Source organism: Rhincodon typus, chromosome 9 (assembly GCF_021869965.1).
Source record: "Rhincodon typus isolate 14 chromosome 9, sRhiTyp1.1, whole genome shotgun sequence".
Classification (NCBI taxonomy): domain Eukaryota; kingdom Metazoa; phylum Chordata; class Chondrichthyes; order Orectolobiformes; family Rhincodontidae; genus Rhincodon; species Rhincodon typus.
The window spans coordinates 90,988,051-90,994,786 of NC_063340.1; the positions used below are offsets into that span (position 1 = coordinate 90,988,051).

The 6,736-nt window shown below is 47.7% G+C and overlaps 1 protein-coding gene across 6 annotated transcripts in view; it reads left to right on the forward strand.

The window, feature by feature from the left end:
• Positions 1 to 4,199: 4,199 nt before the first annotated feature.
• ptk2ba (protein tyrosine kinase 2 beta, a) overlaps positions 4,200 to 6,736 on the forward strand; it is a 125,721-nt gene continuing 123,184 nt past the window's right edge. The window contains exon 1 of one of the 6 annotated variants that reach the window (XR_007262860.1): positions 4,200 to 4,330. The gene's annotated coding sequence lies outside the window, so the exon portion shown is untranslated. The remainder of the gene's footprint in view (positions 4,331 to 6,736) is intronic. The other 5 variants (XM_048600860.1, XM_048600861.1, XM_048600863.1 and 2 more) reach the window with 5 other exon arrangements.

The following is a 6,736-nucleotide window of genomic DNA, read 5'->3' on the forward strand; positions in this document are numbered from 1 at the left end:
TTACAGATCCATCCCCGCCTCCTCCAGATTATTACAGATCCATCTCCACTTGCTCCAGATTATTACAGATCCATCTCCGCCTCCTCCAGTGGTCCCGAACATTACAGATACCAGTCTTCAACCAATTCAATTCACTCCACATGATAGCAAGAAACAGTTGGAACACTGGATGCTGCAAAGGTTATGGGCCCTGACAACATTCCGGCAATAGTACTGAAGACTTGTGCTCCAGAACGTGCTGCTCCCCCTGGCCAAGCTGTTCCAGTACAGTTACAACACTGGTATCTACCCAACAATGTGGAAAATTGCCCAGGTATGTCCTGTACACAAAAAGCAGGACAAATCCAACCCGGCCAATTATCGCCCCATCAGTCTCCTCTCGATCATCAGGAAAGTGATGGAAGGTGTCAGTAACAGTGCTATCAAGCAGCACCTGCTCAGCAATAACCTGCTCAGTGACGCCCAGTTTGGGTTCCGCCAGGGCCACTCAGCTCCTGATCTCATTACAGCCTTGTTTCAAACATGGACAAAAGAGCTAAATTCCAGAGGTGAGGTGAGAGTGACGACCAATTGTGGCATCAAGGAGCCTGAGCAAAACTGGAATCAATGGGTATCGGGGCAAATTCTCCAGTGGTTGGAGTCATGCCTGGCATATGGGAAGATGGTGGACAGGCTTTGGGGAGTCAGGAGGTGAGTTCCTCATTGCAGTATTCCCAACTTCTGACCTGCTCTTGTAGCCACTGTGTTCATGTGGTGAGACCAGTTGAGTTTCTCATCAATGATAACCCCCAGGATGTTGATAGTGGGGGATACAGCAATGGTAACACCATCGAATGACAAGGGGTGGTGTCTCTTATTAGAGATGGTCATAGCCTGGTATTTGTGTGGCGTGATGTTACTGGCCACTTGTCAGCCCAAGCATGGATATTGTCCAGATCTTGCTACATGTGAACATGGACTGTTTCAGTGTCTGAGGAATCACAAATGGCACTGAACATTGTGCAATCATCAGTGCAGAAGCACTGAGGTTGGCAAGGGCAAAGAATGTATGCTGGGTGAGGTCCAATGTGGAAAGAAGGATTAGCCATTATCTTTCCTCTAATGATAAACCATCCTTGAATCGACGGCTGGCCAGTGATGATGAAGGCATGAATATTAACCATTGAGCATGTGCATAAGCAGCTCTGTCATGTTAATGGTAGATACATGTAACTGGGATCTAAATGTGGGAGTTTCCAGTGTTGTCCTCCCCCACACTCTGTAAAAAGTTGTACTTAGCAAAGATTGTTGTTCTTCATGTAAATGGATGTGACCTACCATCTCTCAGAAAACCCAGATATGATCATACAACATGCAAGAGTGGCAGCCTCAATAAAGGGGAGTTACAGATCGAGCTGGTCCGGTCCTAAAGGAAGCAGCTGCTAGACTGGGTCTGCGGCAGGTGGTGAGGGAACCAACAAGAGGGAAAAACATACTTGACCTCATCCTTACCAATCTGCCAGCTCCAGTTGCATCTGTCCATGACAGTATTGGTAAGAGTGACCATCGCACAGTCCTTGTGGAGACAAAGTCCTACCTTAGCATTGAGAACAACCTCCATCGTGTTGTGTGGCACTATCACCGTGCTAAATGGGACAGACTTCGCACAGATCTAGCAACTCAAGACTGGGCATCCATGAGGCGCTGTGCACCACCAACAGCAGCAGAATTGTACTGCAGCACAATCTGTAACCTCATGGCCCAGCATATCCCCCACTCAACCATTACCATCAAGCCAGGGTATCAACCCTGGTTCAATGGAGAGTGCAGGAGGGCATGCCAGGAGCAGTACCAGGCATACCTGAAGATGAGGTATCAACCTGGTGAAGCCAGCAAACAGGACTACCTGCACGCCAAACAGCAAGTGATATACATAGCTAAGCAAACCCACAACCAGCAGTCCTGACATAAATGATGGTGGGCTGATATTTTGATGTTTAAATAAAAAGACTTTTATCTTGAGTAAATGAGAACTGTTTAATTCTGTAGGCTGCTTGAGGTGGAAGAGGCCTATTGGTTCCCTTATGCATCACATATGTATCGAGTCTCAATTGTATCCATGTTCCACCTGATACACTGATAACATCAGTTCCCAGCTCAAATCAACAACTCTGTGTATACAGTATACAAGTATATGTATAAAAATATTTATCATAGACAATTAAACAACTCACTGGAGGAGGAGGCTCCACAAATAACCCCATCCTCTGTGATGGGGAATTCAACACGTCAGCACATTTTCGCACAAAGGAATGTGGATGCAGCAGCTTAGGGCCTATTTATCGAGCTATTGTGAACAGGCCTGAGACTAAAGGTGATATAGAAATGCAGACCAGCGGATCTCACCCACTGGCTGCAGAGCTGGTATGAACGTTGTCATCTCCTTTAAGGATGGTCTCCTTTATTAAGTGCCAGTCATGTGATCAGCAGCAGGCCGCACCACTCCTCGGGATCATATACTGTAAAAAATGGTCCAACCAGAGCCAATAGCCCATTGGAGGCTGAAAGTTGTCCAATAGAAGCTGGTGATGTTGTTTCCAGCATCGGCCCCACTTGAGGCTCAGGGGCAGAATGGGGCAGAGGGGAGAGATAGTGGCAATGGATCAGATGGTTACAGATTGTTAGGTGGGAGGGTGGGATGTAGGGGGCTTGAAGGCAAGTACAGGAAGGTGGCTTCCAATGATTGCTGACTATCCCTCCATCCGAATGTGGGCACCTGTAATTGCTCGGGAGCACGCGCACAGACAGACACATACACACACGTATACAAACACACATACACATGTAAACACACACTGGTATATACAAACGCATACACACACATACTCATACACACACACTTGTATACACACACAAACTCGTACACACACACAGACACACACTCGCACACACATACAGACACACACTCCCCACAGAGACACACACTCGTGCACGTACAAACACACACTCACTCACGCACCCACAGAGAGGACATTCTGCTTCTCCACATCTGTGTGGTGACCCTCTTGCCCATTGCTGGCTGAACGCCACTGGTGGGGGCATGATGCCCTTAACTGGGTATTAATTGCCCACTGATAGACCTCAGTTTAGTGGTTCAACTGGCCTTCCCACACTAAACTGAGGTGAGAAACCTGTCGAATGCCCAGCCACTGATACCCTCCATGTCAATTAAAAAAAACGTTCAAACACCCGCCATATCCTTTATATTCATTCACGGGAGGGACCAGGCCATCATTTATTGCCCAGAGGGCAACTGAGAGTCACTCACACTGATGTGGGTCTGGAGTCACATGTAGGCCACACCAGGTGAGGATGGCAGTTTCCTTCCCTAAAGGACATTAGCGAACCAGATGGATTTGCATGGCATTGGCACCATCATTTAGGTGGGCTTTCTGATCCCAATTCTGATCCTAGTGAATTTGAATTCCTCCAGCAGTTGTGTTGAGATTTGATCCTGTTTCCTTCATCCGATGGCCCTACCACGACACCAGCATCTTCCCTAATGAATAAGAACAGCAAGATCATCTGACAATTCAGAACCTCAATAAGAAACAAACAACGCTAATGGGCCAGAGGAGTGATGGCAGGATCAGGGCGAGCATTTGCAATTGAAACGTTACCTCATCAAAACATAGGAGATAGAAGCAGGAGGAGGCCATTCAGCCCTTCAAGCCTGCTCCACCATTCATCACAATCATGATTGATTGTCCAATTCAATAGCCGAATCCTGCTTTCTCCCCATAACCTTTGATCCCATTCAGCCCAAGTGCTTTATCTCGTCGGCTCTTGAATACCTTCAATGTTTTGGCATCAACTGCTCCCTGTGGTAATGAATTCCCGCCCCTCAATCCTGTGTTATTCCAAACAGTTTTGTACCATTTCCTTAAGTCACCTCCACTCCCACCCAAGGTGAAAATTTCACCACAAATTCCTCATCAGCGTGAACTTTAAAAAATAATATCCCTGGGCAGTGAATTCCACAAACTCTCTGAATACCTGTTCGCCCACGCTAACTCAACACTGACATTAGGGCGTTGTTTCAGTATGGAGATAAAGCCTCCACTTATAATTATATACACACTTTCTCGTTGAGACACACGTCTTAATGGGCTGAGCTTCTTTTCTGAACTTTAAGGTAAATAAGTCTCAAACACCAGGAAGTGGCTGAAAATATTTGAAGGGCGTGACTTTCTGGTGATAGCGTTTATTTTGTCAATTCTGTGAGAGGTTCTTCTGTGACAATCTTCACCTGTGGCCTTGGGTTTCGAGGAAGGGAGCACCTTGAATGTTGGTGAGTAAAATTCCAGCTGAAAGTTACACGAGGAGGCTCGCAGTTTGTATCGAAATGATGTTAATGAAGTAAGATGCTCAATCACTCAAAGGCTGGTAAATATCGAACAATCAACTGGGCTCTTGAATAAGGAAGTAGCTGTGTTGGGATGTTCTGTACTGCACCGGCTCTCTCTGTCTGTGTGTGTGTTGCCTTCAGGGTCAGGAATCTATGAATGTCAAGAGCTGGTACTTACGTCGAGTTTGACTTTCAGTCAAAACACTGGAACAAGAAAGGTAGGGAGATCCATTTTACAGCCTGGAGGTGTATACACCCTTGCGGTGGAGTAAGGAACGAAAATTAGGTTAGAAAACTTTTTTGTAGTTTTGTTTGAACTAAGGCGTGCATTTGGTACACGCGACCTGATCGTGTTGCTATCGTTCAGAGCTGCCATCGAAGGGATGTGCACAGAAAATGGGGAATTATTTGCAGGTTCTCTGGTGACCTGGTGCCGATGTGTGGCTTGTGTGTGACACTATCACTCCACATGAGAGGTTCTGGCTGTTCACATCACTCCACCGTCCCCCCCCCCCCCCAAAGACTGCCACAATTTTACACCGTTTAGTATCAATCCCAGTTCAGAGACAGTGACATGTGAGCCGAGAAATTGATCAGGAAATATATGTTAAAGTGTATTGATAATGTGAATAGGCTTTATTTGGACAAACGGACAGACTGTGATGAATAGAAGTAAGTTGAAAACGTATTAAGAAGACATTATTCAAGTGATTAAATTTGTTAAACACAGATTAATACACCCCTCCCTATCTCTGTAACCTCCTCTGGTCCCTACACCCCTGCCCAACTCTGTACCTCCTCCAGCCCCTAAAGATACCCAAGATCTCTGTGTTCCTCCAATTCCAGCCTCTTGAGACCCAATGATTTCTATTGATCTCCTGTTGGTGTCCTTGCCTTCAACTGTATGGGTCCCAAGCCTTTGAATTACACCACCTTAAACTATTCCCCCCACCTCGCATCTGACTTCCTGAAACTCCTTACAACCTTTGACTAAGCTTTTGTTCACTCTTGTTTGTAAGGTTCAAATATCGTCAAATGGTCTTTTATAATATTCCAGAAAAGCACCTCAGCCTAAAGGTGCCAATCAAATATCAGTTGTTGTAGTACTTGTGAGTAATTGATTCTGAGTTAGGTTGGGGAGCTTGGCTGAGTGTGGTGCGGGTCGCTGAGGGCCAGTTTAAGGGCAGTGGTGTCGGTAAGGAATTAGTTTCCTAATAGATATAGACAATTCCTACAGCCAGAGTCTGGCACTGCCTGGATACTACAGAATGCCACAAAATATTGTGGAGCAACACATTCCTCTACATCGCCGAGGCCAGACGCCAACTCTCGGACACCTCCTCCTACCGCCCCCTTGATCATGACCCCATCCCCGAGCACCAAACCATCATCTCCCAAACCATCCACAACCTCATCACCTCAGGTGACCTCCCACCCACAGCCTCCAACCTCATCGTTCCCCAACCCCACACCGCCGGCTTCTATCTCCTTCCCAAAATCCACAAACCTGACTGCCCTGGTCGACCCATTGTCTCCGCCTGCTCCTGCCCCACCGAACTGATCTCCAACTATCTGGACTCCATTTTCTCCCTCTTGGTCCAGGAACTCCCTACGTACGTCTGTGACACCACCCACGCCCTCCACCTCCTCCAGAACTTCCAATTCCCTGGTCCCCAACACCTCATCTTTACCATGGACGTCCAGTCCCTATACACCTGCATTCCCCATACAGATAGCCTAAAGGCCCTCCGCTTCTTCCTGTCCCGCAGGCCCGACCAGTCCCCCTCCACTGACACCCTCATCTGCTTAGCCGAACTCGTCCTCACCCTCAACGACTTCTCTTTCAATTCCTCCCACTTCCTACAGACAAAGGGGGTGGCCATGGGTGCCCGCATGAGCCCAAGCTATGCCTGCCTCTTTGTAGGTTATGTGGAACAATCCCTCTTCCGTACCTACGCTGGCCCTAAATGCCACCTCTTCCTCCGTTACATCGATGACTGTATCGGCGCCGCCTCGTGCTCCCACGAGGAGCTCGAACAGTTCACCCACTTCACCAACACCTTCCATCCCAACCTTAAGTTCACCTGGACCATCTCTAACACCTCTCTCACCTTGCTGGACCGCTCTGTCTCCATCTCGGGCAACCACCTAGAAACCAATATCCATTTCAAGCCCACCGACTCCCACAGCTACCTAGAATACACCTCCTCCCACCCACCTTCCTGCAAAAATGCCATCCCCTATTCCCAATTCCTTCGCCTCCGCCGCATCTGCTCCCAGGATGAGGCATTCCACTCCCATACATCTCAGATGTCCTCGTTTTTCAAGGACCGCAACTTCCCCCCCCGC